Below are 21,998 nucleotides of genomic sequence, written 5' to 3' on the forward strand. Positions count from 1 at the left end.
GTATCAGAGAGAACCATCGGTTAACTGTGTTTGTGCCGGCCACGGTGGCCGAGCGGTTCTAGGTGCTTCAGTCCGGAACCACACGACTGCTACGGTCGCAGGTTCGAATCCTGCCTCGGGCATGGATGTGTGTGATGTCAGGTTAGTTAGGTTTAAGTAGTTCTAAGTTCTAGGGGACTGATGACCTCAGATGTTAAGTCCCATAGTGCTCAGAGCCATTTGTACCATCTGTGTTTGTACACCAGCTGGCTAAAATGCCAGACATCTACACTTATGAAAAATATGCAGATATGGAGTATGTTTACTGCTTCTGCGATGATGGTGCTCCTACTGATATCGAAGAATACCATCGGCGCTTCCCGACACGTCGAACCCTTAATCGTAGAGGGTTTACCAGAGTTTTCAGCACCTTGTACGAAAGCGGTATTCATCCAAGCTCCAATTTTTCTTCTGAACGTGTAGTTTAATAACTTGTGCAGGAAGAGGAACACATTGTTGCAATGGTGCGGCATAGTCCTACTACCAACACAGGGCGACTTTCTGCACGTATTCATGTTTCAAGGATACGTATATGGCGAACACCACACACGGAAAACTTGCGTCCATTTCACATACAGCGTGTTCGCAATCTTCACACTGGCGACCATGGCACGCGACTTGAATCTTGTTGCTGGTTAAACTGCAGTCGTCATTGGCTTCCATTAATACTATTCACTGAAGGAGCCACGGTAATACGGAATGTAACCAACGTCACATGTAATGATCATCGATAACCGCAGGAAAATCCACACTTTACAATAGAAATCTACTTACAAGTTCATTTTTCGTAAGTGGTTGGTGCCACTTGATTGGCAACATGTCGACAGGTCTAGTCATTTCAGAAGAGCTAATGACGGTACAGAACTACTTGCATTTTTTGGAAAAGCGTTTCTTGAACACCTTGAGAACTTTCCTGTAGCCACGCGAACTACAATGTACTTGTGGCTTGAAGATGCCCCTCCACATTTTACCATACGTGTGAGGGAACATCTCAACCACACTTACCCTAAGGCTGGATTGGTCGTGGTAGTACAGTTAACTGGCCAACAACATCGCCAGACCTTACACCATTAGATTTTTGTTTATGGGGTTGGTATATAAACGAAAGGTGAATACCTGAAATGAAATGATTGGTCGCATCATTGACGCTGCTGCTCTCGCTTTGGAACCTGGAGACGCACTCAGCCAAGCAACACATGTTCTCGCAAAAGTGTAGAAATGCACTAACTTTGACGGTTGGATATTCGAACATTTATTGAGAGCTGTATAGCAGCTGCAATGCGACGTGTACAGTAACGCTTAGAGGTAAATGTGTTAAAAACGTGTGTTTGCAATTGATACTTGTAAAACGCATGAAGTAATGTTTACTAACTGTTGTACACGTGTAAACCTGACAGTGTACTGAATAGTACAGAAAATTAATAACAACGTACTCTAAATGTGTTGTAACTTGCAAACCATTCGGAGTAGGGCATACATCCATATAAAATTTTCTGCTTCAAATGATCGTTCCTGTCATATCCCTGAATATAGACCATACCTCTTGAGATATGCTGCATACACAGTGAATCTAAACTCCACTGAAAAAACCTTTGAGGTTATTCAGGGACATTTGCTGAGCATTTTCGTACAAAGGACGCGTGGTCTCCGATGGCTCTTTACAGATTAGTGGTGTAATTATGATTTATTCAGTTTGTCACCACAGTTACCTTTACTTACGGGAAAATATCTTCAAAAGAGTAAAAGTCTGCAGCATGACAATATAAAACACCGAGTGATGCATCAAGCCTCAAACAGATGCAAAAGTAGTGTAATTGGTTTGTCGTCGAAGAGACATCATAGCATACCGTCGCAGTGCCACTGTTCCACTACATTAAGTGAATTCATACACGAGGTGCTGCGTATCACTGTTAAGGAACAGCTAACTCAGCCAGAGAAAAACTCTACAGAACCGAGCAGTGCTGAATACAATCTTGAGGTCGAAAAGTGAACTGGGCCTTACTGTTGTCAGCAACAAGTACCACGAGTGAATGGAACCAGTGTTTCCTAACGAGACACACAGTTCATACCGGCGACATTTGCAATGTTATGCAGATATTTTCAGCTCAATGCAGATACAAAGATGAACGAGGACAAAAAAATTAAATGAACTGCAATTACTCTGTAACGAGCCACCAGAGACCACGGGTCCCTTGAACCAAATACTCAAAAAACAACCCTGAACAACCTCCGAAATTTTGTTGGTGGAGCTGTAGTTCACCTGGTTGAAAAAAAAAAAAAAAGAAAAGAAAACGTGAAGCGACCAGAACTGGAGGAAGAAAGTAAATGAAACTTCAAAAGCTGAGAGGGTATGCCATGTTATTTCGGTGATTAAAAAATTGAGTCAAAGTTACTACAAACTTGGCAGTATGAGCCCACTTATCAGTATAAAATTGCACCCCCGTGGCCCGAACGCATGCACTGATTCTGTTGGGAAGCCGTTGAATCATCTCCTGAGGCAAGGTGGCTTAAAACTGTTGCAAATGATCCTTGATATCTTGGATACTAGCAATGGACCAGAGTAGCCATCCGACCTGGTTCCATACGTGTTCTATCGCAAGCAGATCTGAGGCTCTTGCTGGCCACAGTTGGACCTCAACATCACGCAGGCAGTTTATAGAGACACGTGTCATGTGTGGATGAACTGTCCCGTTGAAAAAGCCACCACAAAACTGTCACATGAAAGGTAACATATGGGGATGCAGTATTTCTGTAACATACTGTTGTGACATCAGACTTCCTTTAATGGCTGCTGGCCATGACCCGAAGTCATATCTGATGGCTTCCCACAGTATGATGTGAAAAGTGACACCGTTACGCCTCTCAAAACAGTGGAAGTATCCGGATTGGCGGAGAGCTGCGAATCAGCAGTGAATACATTGCGACGAGCAGTCCATGCTTTCTGGTCACGTCACCACACTAAACGCAGCCGTTAGTGTTGTTATGTTAACAGAAGCCTATGCGTGAAATGTTTATTCAACGTTCAGCTGCGGCCAGTCTCTGATCAATGGTACTGAATGACAAAATATTGCACGGAGCCCGTTACTTGTGCTCAGATGGCAGGCACAGATGAGAAGTGCCTATGATGTGCTTGGTGCAGAATACAGTGATCCTTCATTGCGGTAGTCAGACATCGTCAACTGGAACCTTGGTGGTGAGTATGCCTGTCCTCATGTTCTCATGTAGTCCAACATTGGGCCACTGTCACACCCAGACACGCCACAAATCTGGATACTGTTCGATTCGACCAATTGGCTCCGAGGGAGATGGCCCAGTGTTTAGCACACTGGACTCACTTTTGGGAAGACGACGGTTCAAACCCGCGTCTAGCCATCCAGATTTAGCTTTTCCGTGATTTTCCTAAATCGCACTAGGCAAATGCTGGGATGCTTCTTTTGAAAGGGTACAGCTGATTTCCTTCCACATCCTTCACACAGTCCGAGCTTGTACTCCGACTCTAATGACTTCGATGTCGACGGGACGTTAAACCCAATCTTCCTTCCTCCTTCAAGCAACTGCCCAAACGGAGAGGGGCCCTCAAAAGTCTTTTCGGTGCTGATAACGCTGCCCCACATGAGTGTGTGGCATCTTCGTATCCTTCAGTGATCAATCGACAAACAATGCTCTTCACATCCCTTTTATGTCCCAACAATGGATGAAACTCAATTTCCCACCAAATTTTGAATTTCCCACCATTTTATGCATTGAGAAATTGGCATATTTCACATGGGTGGGCAACGGGGAGGGGGAAATGTGGCAACAGCACATGATGCCACAAAGGGAGGGGGAAATCTGGCAACAGTGCACTCTGTGGTTGTGGTTGAACTCTCTTTGCCTACCTACTTGCGGGAATTGAATATTTGTGATAAGAGAATTTTCATATTTAAATGTATAAGCCTCCTTTTATTGTTTTTATTTTTCTATTGTTTTATTCTTTTATTCTGCGCAGGAGTTCACTAGTCTTGAAATTTTTTAGCTTTCCTTTTAGATTTCTAAATTTACTTAGCGTCTTTCTCTGAATTACGTAATGACTCTTTCAATATACGAAAGATCACATTAATGAATTAAAATCAGTTAAATAGTCAACTACACTCATTCATCATTATTCAGAGGCAGGAAACACTTCAGGGTCACGTAGTCAGATGATTCTATTGATGGAGATAGGGGCTTTGTAAAGTACCCATAAGACACCTATTAGCACTTTAAAATATCTTAAATACGCACTACTGTTTACAGAGTTCAGCCTATGTACCTGCCTCCTAGGACGTGCTATACGATCATTTTTGCGCCTGGGTCAGCCAAGTACAACAACATTCGTCAGCCTACTATTTTCGCAGCTACCATGTCAACTAGTAGTAGCTGTCCGGCTTATTATCCTTTAAGGAAATGTGCTAGTAATAAAAATCTTTGTACATTTCCATTTTGGATAAATCGAGCAAGAAGTACCATGCATAAATTAGGTAGAGAATACTTGACAAGCATATATTTCAACTAGACGTCAGGCCGGCCGAAGTGGCCGTGCGGTTAAAGGCGCTGCAGTCTGGAACCGCAAGACCGCTACGGTCGCAGGTTCGAATCCTGCCTCGGGCATGGATGTTTGTGATGTCCTTAGGTTAGTTAGGTTTAACTAGTTCTAAGTTCTAGGGGACTAATGACCTCAGAAGTTGAGTCCCATAGTGCTCAGAGCCATTTTGAACTAGACGTCACTTACACCTCATGATTTTACATAGTTCAACACACTGCTAGTAATGTTAACTCTACAAAGAACAACTACTCGTAAATTTCCGAGAGTAATGTCTGCAACATTCACCTGTTTGACGACATCAACATTTGATTAGTTTCTTAAACAATTATCATCTGATCCCAACTATAACTAAAGGGTTGATCTTCAGAGCACCCTGATCGAGCCTATACACAAACCAAACACTTTGTCACATTCCTCTATTATTCCTATCCATGTCAGCCGATGAGAATATAAGTCAGGGAGATTAGGTTACACGGAAAAATACAGCTACTAGTCTCTTTTTTATAACTGTATTAATGCCAAGACAGGGTTCTGACTTTTATTATTCTTACATTATTATAAAAAATTCTATAATGTTGCAGCGCCGCATCATTTTAAAAGTGTATATGAAAATTTGTGTGATACGCACAAAAAAAAACAACTGAAATAGTGCTTAGAAGATATAGACTCAAACACAACTGCAGCATGGAAATTACGGCTAAGATATATTTACTGGTGATGAATATATAAGTATATATAATATACAAGTATATATAAGTATATATAACGTCAAATAAAATAAAAAATAAATAAATTGGAAAAAAGTAGTTGATGCTATATTTCTTCAAATAGTCTGATACACAGCCACGGATCTAAGCCATCAGCATCACGGATAAATTAACGGAAATTACATGTAGCATCATCTTGGAATGAGTAAGGATAGGACGGGAAGTTGTCCATTTTCTTTTTGAAAGGGTCACATTTGCATTCAGCTGAAGCGATTTATAAAAACCACGGAAAATATAAACTTAGATGGTCAGTTGGGTTCTCGTCTGAAGGAGCATTTTAATATAACATTTATAGCTATTACAACATTCGGCGTCAATCTTTGTATCTATTTTTATTCATTTGACACATTTCTTTATAATAAATGAAATATTTGCTATCCGAGAGTGTAAAGAAAAGCACACGTAGAAAAGGTACGTTGTGCTAAACCTGTATGAGTTTTCCACGTTGTTCTGTAATCGGATAACCATATTTTCAATCAAACTGTGACTATGTTTAATTTCTAAATAAATTATTTAAACATGAGCCCTGTTGAAAAAATAAGTATACTTGTGAAGAGATCATATTAGAGGGGAAAATGGACATTGTCATGTTTCTATTAATTGAACACCATTCATTATACAGGGTGATTCAAAAAGAATACCACAACTTTAGGAATTTAAAACTCTGCAACGACAATTGGCAGAGCTAAGCACTATCTGTCGGCGAATTAAGGGAGCTATAAAGTTTCATTTAGTTGTACATTTGTTCGCTTGAGGCGCTGTTGACTAGGCGTCAGCGTCAGTTGATGCTAAGATGGCGACCGCTCAACAGAAAGCTTTCCACACTAACGGGAAAGCCAACCGTCACAATGTCTGTATATGGGGCACTGAGAATCCGCGGGAAACAACTCAGTATGAACGTGACTCGCCTAAGGTGAACGTTTTCTGTGCCATTTCAGCCAATAAAGTTTTTGGTCCCTTTTTCTTCGAAGGTGCTACTGTAACTGGACTACAGTATCTGGAGATGTTAGAGAATTGGCTGTTCCCTCAGCTCGAGCAAGAAGCACAACAATTCATATTTCAGCAGGATGGAGCGCCACCACATTGGCACTTATCTGTCCGTAACTACCTGAACGTCAACTACCCGAGGCGATGGATCGGCCGCCAGGCAGCCCGTGACAGAGCACTTCATCACTGGCCTCCAAGAAGCCCTGATCTTACCCCCTGCGATTTTTTCTTATGGGGGTATGTTAAGGATATGGTGTTTCGGCCACCTCTCCCAGCCACCATTGATGATTTGAAACGAGAAATAACAGCAGCTATCCAAACTGTTACGCCTGATATGCTACAGAGAGTGTGGAACGAGTTGGAGTATCGGGTTGATATTGCTCGAGTGTCTGGAGGGGGCCATATTGAACATCTCTGAACTTGTTTTTGAGGGATAAAAGCCTTTTTAAATACTCTTTGTAATGATGTATAACAGAAGGTTATATTATGTTTCTTTCATTAAATACACATTTTTAAAGTTGTGGTATTCTTTTTGAATCACCCTGTACAATATAGCAGAGCAGGCCAGATCAGCAATGGACAAAGATGACGATACGAAGGCAAGTTTAGTGTCTCGGAACCTTTCATGGATTCTCCAGGCGAAGGGATACAATGTGGAGAAAAAAAAAAACACTGCATAATTCGTCTGCCAGGACACCTGCTGGAGAGGACAGTGCCATCCCATGTACAGAACTGGTACTACATGTGTCTTTTCACAGGCGCATAATCGTATGGCATGGACCGTAAAACATCACGTCGTCTAGGAGCAGATCTTTTACACAATGTTTAAAATAGGAAAATATTATTTATAAGGATATTTAAACACAACAGAGGCCCATAGAGAATATACAAGACATCACCTATGCATTGGAGAAGAATTAACCTGATCGTCGACGAATCCGTGAGCCAGTTCTTTTTATCGTGGCAGTTTGGCACTCCTCACAGGTAACAACATCTGCCGAGGGTCAGCTTTGAACGTAATCAGGTGGCGGTAACTGCGGGCCACTAACCTTGGCCTCCCGTATCTAAGCTAATGCCTGTCCAAAGGCTGCTGCCTGCCGTGAAATTCAACTAGCATGAAGGTCACATCCTAGCTTTCAACACAGATTTCGTCGGACTGGATTCTTTTGATTCACTGCTATACGTTTAGCTGATTTATTATGAAATCTCCACATTGTAAGACAATGTTCCTGCCTGCTTCACATCCTAATCAAGATTAAAATAGCAAAACAGCCTGACGAATTGCATTTTCTCCCTTTTGGGACTAAGATCAAAAGGAATGCGAGTTATTAATCAACTGCTTGTTGTCGAATAGGAATATTCCGCTATAATATTGACTTAGAGAAATCTTTTAACTGAGAAAGCTTTCGACTGGAAAACTCTCTTAGAAATTCTAAAGGTAGCAGGGGTAAAATACAGGGACCTAAAGGTTGTTTATATCTTGTACAGACACTAGAACGGCATGAAAGGGAAGCAGTGTATGAGAAGGGTGTGAGACAGGGTTGCAGCCCGTCCCCGAAGTTATTCAATCTCTACATTAAGCAAGCTGTAAAGCAATCTAAAGAAAAATCTCGAGTATGAATCAAAGTTCAGGAAGAAGAAATAAAAACTTAGAGGTTTGGCGATGACATTGTATTCTATCAGAGACGGCAAAGGACTTGGAAGAGCAGTTGAACGGAATGAACAGCGTCTTGAGAAGAGGATGTAAGATGAACATCAACAAAAACAAAACAAGGATAATGGAATGTAGTCCAATTAAATAAAACATTGCTGAGGGAATTAGATTGGGAAACGAGACACAAAAAGCAGGACATGAGTTTTGCTAATTGGGAGGCAAAATAATTGATCATGGCCAAGACCGAGAGCGTATAAAATGAGGATTGGTAATGGCAAGGAAAGTGTTTCTGAAGAAGAGAAATTTGTTGCCATCGAATGTAGATTTACGTGTTAGGGAGTCTTTTCTGAAGGTATTTGTCTGGGGTGCAGCCATGTACGGAAGGAAAACACAAACGATAAATAGTTTAGAGAAGAAAAGAATACAGGCTTTTGAAATGTGGTGCTACGGAAGACTTTTGAAGATTAGATGAGTAGATCGCGTAAATAATGACGAGATACTGAATTTAATTGGGAAGACAAGAAACTTGTGACACAGCTTCACTAAAAGAAGGGATCGGTTGATAGGACGCAGTCTGAGACATCAAGGGATAACCAGTTTAGCATCTGAGGGAGTGGCGATGGGGTGTAAAAACCGCAGAAGGGGACCAAAAGATGAATATAGTAACCAGATCCGGAAGGATGTAGGTTGCAGTAGTTATTCGGAGATGAAGATTCTTGCACAGGACAAAGCAGCATGGAGAGCTGCATCAAACTAGTCTTCCTACGGAAAACCACAACAACAACAACAAATGAATTCGGCATTTAGCGATGTTTCACAATATTTCGCTGATATCATCCCAAAATCTGGAATATTTGAGCGGAGATGCATTTGGTTTGACGCATATGAACTATTGTCTGGAGCTCTAGCATGGAAGGCAAAAGTCAGGGTTCTAAATTTAGGTTCATTGTGAGGCTCTCCGTTTCTTTGTCACAAGTGGAGTCTTACTTCACGAATGTTCTGAAATGAGCAGCTACATCTACATCTACATGATTACTCTGCAATTCACATTTAAGTGCTTGGCGGAGGGTTCATCGAACCACAATCATACTATCTCTCTACCATTCCACTCCCGAACAGCGCGCGGGAAAAACGAACACCTAAACCTTTCTGTTCGAGCTCTGATTTCTCTTATTTTATTTTGATGATCATCCCTATCTGTGTAGGTTGGGTTCAACAAAATATTTTGTCGGTGACTGAAATTTCGTAAATAGATCTTGTCGCGAAGAAAAACGTCTTTGCTTTAATGACTTCCATCCCAACTCTCGTATCATATCTGCCACTCTCTCTCCCCTATTACGTGATAATACAAAACGAGCTGCCTTTTTTGCACCCTTTCGATGTCCTCCGTCAACCCCACCTGGTAAGGACCCCACACCGCGCAGCAATATTCTAACAGAGAACGAACGAGTGTAGTGTAAGCTGTCTCTTTAGTGGACTTGTTGCATCTTCTAAGTGTCCTGCCAATGAAACGCAACCTTTGGCTCGCCTTCCCCACAATATTATCTATGTGGTCTTTCCAACTGAAGTTTTTCGTAATTTCAACACCCAGGTACTTAGTTGAATTGACAGCCTTGAGAATTGTACGATTTATCGAGTAATCGAATTCCAACGGATTTCTTTTGGAACTCATGTGGATCACCTCACACTTTTCGTTATTTAGCGTCAACTGCCACCTGCCACACCATACAGCAATCTTTTTGCAGCTGATACTGGTCTTCGGATGACCTTACTAGACGGTAAATTACATCATCACCTGCGAACAACCTAAGAGAACTGCTCAGATTGTCACCCAGGTCATTTATATAGATCAGGAACAGCAGAGGTTCAAAATGGTTCAAATGGCTCTGAGCACTATGGGACTTAACATCTGTGGTCATCAGTCCCCTAGAACTCAGAACTACTTAAACCTAACTAACCTAAGGACATCACACACATCCATGCCCGAGGCAGGATTCGAACCTGCGACCGTAGCGGTCACGCGGTTCCAGACTGAAGCGCCTAGAACCGCACGGCCACACCGGCCGGCAACAGCAGAGGTCCCAGGACGCTTCCCTGGGGAACACCGGATATCACTTCAGTTTTACTCGATGATTTTCCGTCTGTTACTACGAACTGCGACCTTCCTGACAGGAAATCACGAATCCAGTCTCACAACTGAGACGATACCCCATAGGCCCGCAGCTTGATTAGAAGTCGCTTGTGAGGAACGGTGTTAAAAGCTTTCCGGAAATCTAGAAATACGGAATCAACCTGAGATCCCCTGTCGATAGCGGCCATTACTTCGCGCGAATAAAGAGCTAGCTGCGTTGCACAAGAACGATGTTTTCTGAAACCATGCTGATTACGTATCAATAGATCGTTCCCTTCGAGGTGATTCATAATGTTTGAATACAGTATATGCTCCAAAACCCTACCGCAAACTGACGTCAATGATATAGGTCTGTAGTTCGATGGATTACTCCTACTACCCTTCTTAAACATTGGTGCGGCCTGAACAATTTTCCAGTCTGTAGGTACAGATCTATCGGTGAGCGAGCGGTTGTATATGATTGCTAATTAGGGAGCTATGGTATCAGCGTAATCTGAAAGGAACCTAATCGGTATACAATCTGGATCTGAAGACTTGCCCGTATCAAGCGATTTGAGTTGCTTCGCAACCCCTAAGGTATCTACTTCTAAGAAACTCATGCTAGCAGCTGTTCGTGTTTCAAATTCTGGAATATTCCATTCGTCTTCCCTGGTGAAGGAATTTCGGAAATCTGTGTTCAATAACTCCGCTTTAGCGGCACAGTCGTCGGTAACAGTACCATCGGCACTGCGCAGCGAGGATATTGACTGCGTCTTGCCGCTTGTGTACTTTACATACGACCAGAATTTCTTCAGATTTTCTTCCAAATTTCGAGACAATGTTTCTTTGTGGAACCTATTAAAGGCATCTCGCATTGAAGTCCGTGTCAAATTTCGCGCGTCTGTAAATTTTAGCCAATCTTCGGGATTTCGCGTTCTTCTGAACTTCGCATGCTTTTTCCGTTGCCTCTGCAACAGCGTTCGGACCTGTTTTGTGTACCATGGGGGATCAGTTCCATCTCTTACCAATTTATGAGGTATGAATCTCTCAATTGCTGTTGCTACTATATCTCTGAATTTGAGCCACATCTCGTCTACATTTGCATAGTCAGTTCGGAAGGAATGGAGATTGTCTCTTAGGAAGGCTTCTAGTGACACTTTATCCGCTTTTTTAAATAAAATTATTTTGCGTTTGTTTCTGGTGGATTTGGAAGAAACGGTATTGAGCCTAGCTACAACGACCTTGTGATCACTAATCCCTGTATCAGACATGATGCTCTCTATTAGCTCTGGGTTGTTTGGAAAAATATCGTTTCTCTCATTTACTCGCCTACAAAAACAACGATAAACATACCTCGAATCATGGTACTATATACTACCAATAACTAATGACAGGAGTGTAGTTAGTCATATTGTGCAACAATACGATTGTACTTTACGCACTTCACGCAGATACACAGGGCGTAAACGATAACTCTTTACAACGTATCACACTGGTGTAGGGGAAGTCGAGATGAACAATATGACAGGGGACTTTCGTAGTCTACGTAGCCGGAAAATAACCTCAAATTGGCCTCCAAAAGCCACCTAACCTACAGCGCATGCGCAACGCACAAGATTCCCAATCTAGTCTCCCTCTCTTAAGCTACCGACTTAGTCGCCTATATCGTTACGGTTACTGATTTAAACTTTCTCGTGAGGGTAATGAAAGAAAAAAAAGACTTTTGTAAAAGTTATACAAAAACTAATTCCGTTAACAATTCGATTTAAACTTAATCCTTACAAGCACAGTACTTCGTAGTAAGAGGGCCAGATAAAAAAAAAAAGATTTAATTGTTAATTTCATTGTTAAAATTCACAATATTTTGAAGTTAAATTTAGACAAACTTCAATGTTACATTTTCTAAGTCGAGGAACAAGGGGTTTCTAATACTGAAGGAGGAGTTTTTCCAACCCAGCCTGATAAGCCGTGCGTGTTAAAGTGCCGTTTCCGGGATGGGGAGATGCGCCGGCCCCCTATCGAATCCAACCTGCAGACTGACGACGATCGTCGGCGTGCCGGCTGACCTGGATATGTTTTCAGGCAGTTTCCAACATCCCATGCGGTGAATGCCGGCCTGATATTCAATTTCCGCGTCAGTTATATCACTCGCAAACATTTAGAAAAGTAGAAAATTTCCACTAACTTTCACGTGACACGCAGACATTTGGGGAGGGGGTGGCACACATATTCCGTAACGGGATAGCGACAGGATGATGATGATGATGATGGTTTGTGGGGCGCTCAACTGCGAGGTCATCAACTCCCGTACAAAGTCCCAATTATTACACTGTCCAATTTTTCTACACAGTCCAATCTAGCCATTGTCACGAAAGATGATGACGATAATGAAATGATGAGGACGACACAAACACCCAGTCCCCGGGCGGGGAAAATTCCCAAACCGGCCTGAAATCGAACCCGGGACCCCGTGGTCCAGAGGCAGCAACGCTATCCACTAGACCACAAGGGGTATCGACAGGAAGAGCATCTGACTACCCCTTAAATTAACCATGCCAAACCCGTTAATAACCATGCCGATGCAGAACAAAGGCACTAGAAAATGATGGACAATTTCAGCCAAAAATCTTACTTGGCGAGCATGGGCTGCAGTTTAGGTGAGTTTTGTACGCCAATTTCAGGTTGTTCTCCGGCTTTATAGACAATTACTGTCCTGGCTCAATCTGTTTGTCTGGACGTCACCTACACCACTGTGGTAACTTATTAACGGTTATAGTTTATACTCTGCATGTCGACTCCTCAGGGCCATAAAAACATCGCCTTAACTTTACTTAATATCTGAGAGTTTAGTTACAGTTTTGAACATTAACAATAATCTACATCTATACTTCGAAGACACATTATGGAGTGTGGCGGAGGCTACGCATACCACTTTCACTCCCACTGTTCTTGTTCCAGTGGTGAATGGTCTTCGGGAATAATGGTTTTTTGAAAGCACTGTGCGAGTTAAAATATTTATAATTTTATCTTCAAGGTATTTTCGCAAGATTTACGTAGAAAGAAGCGATGTACTGATTGAATTAATGTAAAATAATTGGTCTGCAATTCTGCTACTGCTAGATAGTTATGTGAGGCACTACACGTGTATAGTAACTCTAGGTGACAACTTTTTCCGGTTTGACGTCTGTGGAGCCGCGTTGAACAAAGACAGCCATTAGAAGAATATCAATGCAAGTATCCCCAAGAGAAACTATAGGAAGCCACTAATGTCACGGCTTGCTCATAGTCTATTCCAGCATAACCGTACAGAGATTTGCAATGAGTAGCAGTAGCGGAAAGTCGACCCAAACCGTACGCATTCGTCTTTCTGAAGCTGGCATCTAAACAAATCGTGAGCACTTCGTTGACAGAACGAGACCGTCTGGCCAGAAGGCGCTGGGTAGAGAAACACCGACAGTGGGGATACACACCTAATGTAGTCGTGTTTTGCTCTCTGATGAGTCACGCTTTAGAATCTAACCATGCAACCTGGGGTACAGTATGTGTGAATCTTCCCAGTGCTGAGGTGACGAATAATTGTGAGAGCGAAAATCAGCACTGACCAACGTACCATCCCTCTCGTTATCCGGAACGGTCCATTCACGACTCAAGACATACCAAGAAAGTTGTCCGAATCTAAGCACTGTTATCGTTTATTCTCTTTTTATGAACAGCGATGCTCGCCGAGACGTAGTTCAGTTGGATGACTAGATCCCACAAGCTGAAGTTATTACTAAATTACCACGGTCAGTTTGCTTCCTAGCTTCAGTCCTGTTAAACATGCCGAGAATTTTCTAAGCCGCGTTGAACAAAGACAGCCATTAGAAGAATATCAATGCAAGTATCCCCAAGAGAAACTATAGGAAGCCACTAATGTCACGGCTTGCTCATAGTCTATTCCAGCATAACCGTACAGAGATTTGCAATGAGTAGCAGTAGCGGAAAGTGGTAACTATTTCCAAATGTCCGAAGGCTTTTAAGCTGCAAATTGCTTTTCTCGAGAAGCAACATAATGTTTATGAGGAACTTGTCAATAATGTCGTTAATTTCATCTGTCCGTTCACAGTGACTACTTAAAGTTTTGGAGAAAGTTATTATGGGTTTATCTCTCGTTACTGACTTATTCTATAGGAGCAAAATTGTCCTTCCATCTCTTGAGCATCTCAGTTAATATGATATGACAGTCTGACATCGTTATTGTTTTGATCACTGTGCAAAAATTCACAGTTCTAGCCCGGACTTTTACATGACGTGTTTTTCATATTTCCGACTGACAAATTTTCTCCTTTTACTCGGCCGCATCGGAAGTCATCTACACTGTATCAGCGTTGTTCCGGCTTGGTTCAAAGCTATGATCGAAACACAAGGGGATTAGCATTTATATTGGGTCCTCTCAATTTTGAAATGCAAATTTCACAACGTAATTAAATGCAAATACATATTCCTTCGGTGTTATGTGCCATACCTTGAATGAAGAAGACAGAGGTGTCACTGCATTAAAAACTGATATAGCGAAATCTCATCAGATGAAGTAACATTTTTTTCGATTCCTACCATATGCGTTTACGTCAGATGGGTAGTTTATTTTCAGCAAGAAGTGTGCCATGTACTGGAGGTAGTTTAGCAGAGTTGTAGTCATGAGTATGCACTATCTCTTGAGGAGCAAAATTATCCGCATTTACCCATGACGTGATCTGTAACAGGTGGACTACCAAAGTGATGACTGTCATCGTCCTTTGGTTTTTAATGTTTAACATTTCATCGTCATGCACCATCGTTTAAGAAATAATAAGCAATTGCACTTTTGCTATTGAATCTGGGAGGTGTTAAAACTGATTTTTCTCCATTAGTACGCATTTTGGTGTGTTGAGCAACACTACGCACACCAAAAGAAAAAAAAGTCACATTCACCCTACCGTTGACTCTGGGGCATCCACGTCGCAGTACACACCCAAAATAGTGTAATTACATCCACGCTTAGAGTGTATGCCTGAAAGTGCTGCCACCTTGGGTCTTTACTCAGAGACTTTTGTTACCGATACAAACTATCGACTAAATTGTGTTTGAAAGGTTGCGGTCAGATGCAAAATATTATCCTGCTGTCTATAACTTTAATTATTTAACGTGGAAATAGTTTACACAGATTCGTTGTATTGGTAGACTCGTGTAAAATAATGAGTTATGAGACGTTTACTACCACTGAAGAGTGTGCATAGCTGCAGGGTTAGATAAGAATTGAGTCAATTTGTCATATTTTTAATCTTGTTCCAATTTTTTATTTTATTTCATTTTGGCAATTATGATCTCCTGTGGTAATTTATATTAAAGCATGTATGATATGTGATACATCTGTGATAATTTTCCTGCCGTTGCTGATGGTTCGGAACCGAAAACGGTAGCAAAATAAAATAACATTATTAAAGACAGCATAGTGTTGTGCATTTTCGAAAATTTGTACATGTTGTTGACCGTCGCCTAAGCAAGATATTAAGAATTGGCGGTCACAGTCTAGACTGTGCGTATTATTTTATGAAAATGCCTGTCTCTGTTCTTTTAAATCGATATCAAATCCATCTATGCATGCATTACGACGACCCTCCACCCTATGGTAACATTATCACGTCCTTCCATACGGCTGTCGGTGTTGGACTGTGCTGTTCGTTTGGGAGTGTCCTCTCCCATTTTTATAGACATCGGGACTGATACTTTAATAAATATACGCCATTGAGTGTGTATTTTTGGTGTGCAGAACAACTCTAAGCATACAAACAAAAAACGTGTATGATGCTTATCGTTTCTGGACTCACACCCCACCCCTTTGCCCTGTGGTATCCACGCCGTAACATACACATGTCCGTCTTCACTACTGTGAAACACATCTCTTCTATTACGCAAACTGCAGGTGGTGGTGGGGGGGGGGGGGGAGGGCGGGAGGAGAGGAAAGGGAAGGAATTGATATCAGCTGCATCGGTACTTCATGAGGAATCGGCAGCGACAAGTGAAAATATGTGGCGCACCGGGACTCGAGCATGGGATCTCCTGCTTACTGTTTTTTTCGCTCTGACCACTTTTATTCGTTTATTTTCCATTTACTTATATATTTATTTATTTATTGAAACATGAGACGGTCCAACACCACCAATCAACCGGAAGATGACAAGAAGTGACTGTCAGGGAAGGAGATACTTAACTGTAACCATGAAATTTCATGGTGTGTCACACAAGTGGCAGATAGGAGAGACGGGAATGGAAAACAAGGACAGTGCGGTATCAGGCACTGCGCCCGCCAGGCGCTTCAAATAACGTGAGGAAAGTGTTAGTAATGCATCGCAGCAGCAGTGAAGTCAACCATTCCAGGCACATTCAAGCTGAGCGGCGGATCGCGCAAAACCCCACGGTGGTGATTGGCGAAATAGGCGCTGTAGCGTGGACGCCGTTCAATCACCACATGTTCATTCTGTAGGAGGATCCAAAGGCCAAACCGCGATTTGTCCCCCACTCAAGGAAGGTAGGCGATTGTCCCTCCTTTGACCCTGACTATCGCATGAGTCTTGGCTGCAGGGGCGCGGAGGGAAGAGGCGACCATTTGACGCCCCAGTGTCCAGACTACACGAACACCGGCGCAGGTCAGACGATGTGCGTTAGGCAGTTGCGTTAACCAATGTGCCACCCGGACACAGTGTTTGTCGCAAATGAACGGACTATCTCGGCACGCTCCCCGCCGACCCACATTCCCAACAGTCAGCACCTATCCACTGTCCTCATCCATGTCCTCAACGCTCGCTAGTTTGAAATTCCCGCAGGAGGTCGAACGATATTGTGCTTCCCCCTTCCCATCGAGGGGAATCAATTGTATGAATGCTTGGTGTCTGTTCTCTCGCAAATTTCCTATCACTGAAGGTGTTGGGCAATCATCTTATCTCTTCTTTCCTATTTGCTTTTTTCTTTTCTAAATTACTAATATTTTCTAATTTATAATCGCGAAATTAAAACATTAGCAAAATCATCGAGACACAGAGAGAAGCATCACTCGCCACCTTGATATATCACGAGGAAGGAGATATTTATTTTCATGTATCTTGGGCGCTGAGAAAGGCTGACAGCGAAAGTAAATAAAATAAACAGAGTCACGTTTATGTAACAAGAATCAACCTACATTTCAAAGATCTCCTAGTTCTTTATATACAGGGTGAGTCACTAACTACTGTCACCTAGAATAACTCCGAACGTATGATAGTAGCTGAAAAGTTTGTGAGACAAAAGTTGCTTGGGACAACGGGGGTAATAATATGACAGTTTTTTGTTGCTAGTTGGGGTCGCGTCACAGATATGAAGGTCAACTTTGTTGCTGTCTTTTTTTTTTTTTTTTTAATGAGATGCTATAGTTTGGTACTTATTTTCCGTCAGCGGCTATCGAGACGAATCCAGTGATGTGTAACGCAAGGTCTTTGAAGGTCAATGAAGGTAAAAAAGGTGGCATGAACGTCCATTTACAGAAGGTGTTCGAAGTGATGACCATTATTATCAATGCCGTGCTGCAATCTTCTTATCATGGACTGAGTGGTATTCTCGTGATGACTGGGTGTTGTGTGCTGTCCTTAGGTTAGTTAGGTTTAAGTAGTTCTAAGTTCTAAGGGACTGATGACCATAGATGTTAAGTCCCATGGTGCTCAGAGCCATTTGAACCATTTTTTGAGTGGTATTCCTTGTCATTTCGGGACTTATCGAAGCACATGCTCTGGCAATTCTCTCTCGCATATCTTCAGGACATTAAAATTGCTACACCACGAAGATGACGTGCTACAGACGCGAAATTTAGCCGACAGGAAGAAGATGCTGTGATATGCAAATGATTAGCTTTTCAGAGCATTCACACAAGGTTGGCGCCGGTGGCGACACCTACAACGCGTTGACATGAGGAAAGTTTCCAACCGATTTGTCATACACAAACAGCAGTTGACCGGCGTTGCCTTGTGAAACGTTGTTGTGATGCCTCGCGTAAGGAGGAGAAATACGTACCATGACGTTTCCGACTTTGATAAAGGTCGGATTGTAGCCTATCGCGACTGCGGTTCATCGTATCGCGAGATTACTGCTCGCGTTGGTCGAGATCCAATGACTGTTAGCAGAATATGGAATCGGTGAGTTCAGGAGGGTAATACGAAACGCCGTGCTGGATCCCAACGGCCTCCTAACACTAGCAGTCGAGATGACAGGCATCTTATCCACATGGCTGTAACGGATCGTGCAGACACGTCTTGATCCCTGTGTCAACAGATGGTGACGTTTGCAAGACAATAACCATCTGCACGAACAGCTCGACGAAGTTTGCAGCAGCATGGACTATCATCTCGGAGACCATGGCTGTGGTTACCCTTGACGCTGTATCACAGACAGGAGCGCCTACGATGGTGTACTCAACGACAAACCTGGGTGCACGAAAGGCAAAACGTCATTTTTTCGGACGAATCCAGGTTCTGTTTACAGCATAATGATGGTCGCATTCGTGTTTGGCGACATCGCGGTGAACGCACATTGTAAGTGTGTATTCGTCATCGCCATATTGCGTATCACCCGGCGTGATGGTATGGGGTGCCATTGGTTACAGGACTCGATCACCTCTTGTTCGCATTGACGGCAATTTGAACAAATGGTTCAAATGGTTCAAATGGCTCTGAGCACTATGGGACTTAACATCTGAGGTCATCAGTCCCCTAGAACTTAGAACTACTTAAACCTAACTATCCTAAGAACATCACACACATCAATGCCCGGGGCAGGATTCGAACCTGCGACCGTAGAATTCGCGCGGTTCCGGACTGAAGCGCCTAGAACCGCATGGCCACCGCGGCCGGCGCAATTTGAACAGTGGACGTTACATTTCAGATGTGTTACGACCCGTAGCTCTACCCTGCATTCGATCCCTGCGAAACCCTACATTGCGGCAGGATAATGCACGACTGCATGTTGCAGGTCCTAACGGCCTTTCTGGATACAGAAAATGTTCAACTGCTGCCATGGCCAGCACATTCTCCAGACCTCTCACCAATTGAAAACGTCTGGTCAATGGTGGCCGAGCAACTGGCTCGTCACAATACCCCAGTCACTACTCTTGATGAACTGTGGTATCGTGTTGAAGCTGCATGGGCAGCTGTACCTGTACAAGCCATCCAAGCTCTGTTTGACTCATTTCCCAGGCGTATCAAGGCCTTTATTATGGCCAGAGGTGGTTGTTCTGGGTACTGATTTCTCAGGATCTATGCACCCAAACTGCGTGAAAATGTAATCACATGTCAGTTCTGGTATAATATATTTGTCCAATGAATACCCGTTTATCATCTGCATTTCGTCTTGGTATAGCAATTTTATGGCCAGTGGCGTATATACAGGGTGGCCCAATGATAGTGACCGGGCCAAATATCTCAGGAAATAAGCATCAAACGAAAAAACTACAAAGAACGACACTCTTGTAGCTTGAAGGGGGAAACTAGATGGCGCTATGGTTGGCCTGCTAGATGGCGCTGCCATAGGTGAAACGGAGATCAACCGCGTTTTTTAAAATAGGAACCCCCATTTTTATTACATATTTGTGTAGTACGTAATGAAATATGAATTTTTTAGTTGGACCACTTTTTTCGCTTTGTGATAGATGGCGCTGTAATAGTCACAAACGTATAAGTACGTGGTATCACGTAACATTCCGCCAGTGCGGACGGTATTTGCTTCGTGATACATTACCCGTGTTAAAATGGACCGTTTACCAATTGCGAAAAGGTTGATATCGTGTTGATGTATGGCTATTGTGATCAAAATGCCCAACGGGCGTGTCGTACGTAAGTTGCTCGGTATCCTGGACGACATCATCCAAGTGTCCGGACCGTTCGCCGGATAGTTACGTTATTTAAGGAAACAGGAAGTGTTTAGCCACATGTGAAACGTCAACCACGACCTGCAACAAATGCTGATGCCCAAGTAGGTGTTTTATCTGCCGTCGCGGCTAATCCGCACATCAGTAGCAGACAAATTGCGCGAGAATCGGGAATCTCAAAAAGGTCGGTGTTGAGAATGCTACATCAACATCGACTGCACCCGTACCATATTTCTGTGCACCAGGAATTGCATGGCGATGACTTTGAACTCGTGTACAGTTCTTCCCCTGGGCACAAGAGAAATTACGGGACGATGACAGATTTTTTGGACGCGTTCTATTTAGCGACGAAGCGTCATTCACCAAACGTAACGTAAACCGGCATAATATGCACTATTGGGCAACGGAAAATCCACGATGGCTGCGACAAGTGGAACATCAGCGACCTTGGCGGGTTAATGTATGGTGCGGCATTATGGGAGGAAGGATAATTGGCCCCCATTTTATCGATGGCAATCTAAATGGAGCAATGTATGCTGATTTTCTACGTAATGTTCTACCGATATTACTACAAGATGTTTCACTGCATGACAGAATGGCGATGTACTTCCAACATGATGGATGTCTGGCACATAGCTCGCGTGCGGTTGAAGCGGTACTGAATAGCATATTTCATGACAGGTGGATTGGTCGTCGAAGCACCATACCATGGCCCGCACGTTAACCGGATCTGGCGTGTCCGGATTTCTTTCTTTGGGGAAAGTTGAAGGATATTTGCTATCGTGATCCACCGACAACGTCTGAAAACATGAGTCAGCGCACTGTCAATGCATGTGCGAACATTAAGGAAGGCGAACTACTCGCTGTTGAGAGGAATGTCGTTACACGTATTGCCAAATGCATTGAAGTTGACGGACATCATTTTGAGCATTTATTGCATTAATGTGGTATTTACAGGTAATCACGCTGTAACAGCATGCGTTCTCAGAAATGATAAGTTCACAAAGGTACATGTATCACATTGGAACAACCGAAATAAAATATTCAAACGTACCTATGTTCTGCATTTTCATTTAAAAAGCTACCTGTTACCAACTGTTCGTCTAAAATTGTGAGCCTCCAACTAAAACAGTCATATTTCTTTACGTACTACACGAATATGTAATAAAAAATGGGTGTTCCTATTAAAAAAAAAAGAAAAACGCAGTTGATACCCTTTTGACCTATGGCAGCGCCATCTAGCGGGCCAACCATTGCGCCATCTGGTTTCCTCCTTCAAGCTAGACAAGTTTCGTTCTTTGTAGTTTTTTCGTTTGACGCTTATTTTGTGAGATATTTGGCCCGGTCACGATCAATGGACCACCCTGTATATATATTCGCATCTAATGAATTTTCCTATAAATAATTTTTTCTTTCCTTTGACATTAGAGCGAAAATATCTGGACTGTTGACACATTTATTTGATGTAGCTAGTGGTATGAACATGTAATAAACTCATTTACAACGTGCAGCATATCAATTCTACGGGCACAAACGATTCAAAATTATGAAAATCTTACTGGTTTGAAATATTGTGAACATGGATCACATTTAATATGGTGTGTTGCTAATGTAATTGTGCCACACAAGTAATAGTAAGCAGCGAGAGAAAATTAATGAAGAAGTACACTAACAAAAAAAAAAACTGATATGGTCTTAAACCTACGAGACCGCGTTGAAAAGTAATGCCTCCGAATTTTTTATGTAAAAGTTGTTTAAGCTTTTTAAATAAAACGGACGTTATTAGCATACCGTGTCTTTATCATTCACGCCTACATATTTAGTTCACAAGCTAGCCGTCCAGCAACGAACGTATTTCTCCCAACGGAGTCAAAACCTCACCTCTGCTTGCACAGCTTCATTGCTATCAATGTGAAGTCCTCGAAGGCGTTCTTTAAATTTTGGAAACAGGTGAAAATTGGACGAGGCCA

General features: G+C 42.6%; 1 protein-coding gene across 1 annotated transcript in view; it reads right to left on the minus strand.

Moving 5' to 3' along the window:
* Positions 1-21,998, minus strand: part of LOC126249749 (uncharacterized) — a 535,036-nt gene that overhangs the window by 442,015 nt on the left and 71,023 nt on the right. The gene's annotated exons all lie outside the window — the stretch shown is intronic.

This window comes from Schistocerca nitens, chromosome 3 (assembly GCF_023898315.1).
Source record: "Schistocerca nitens isolate TAMUIC-IGC-003100 chromosome 3, iqSchNite1.1, whole genome shotgun sequence".
In the NCBI taxonomy this organism is placed as follows: domain Eukaryota; kingdom Metazoa; phylum Arthropoda; class Insecta; order Orthoptera; family Acrididae; genus Schistocerca; species Schistocerca nitens.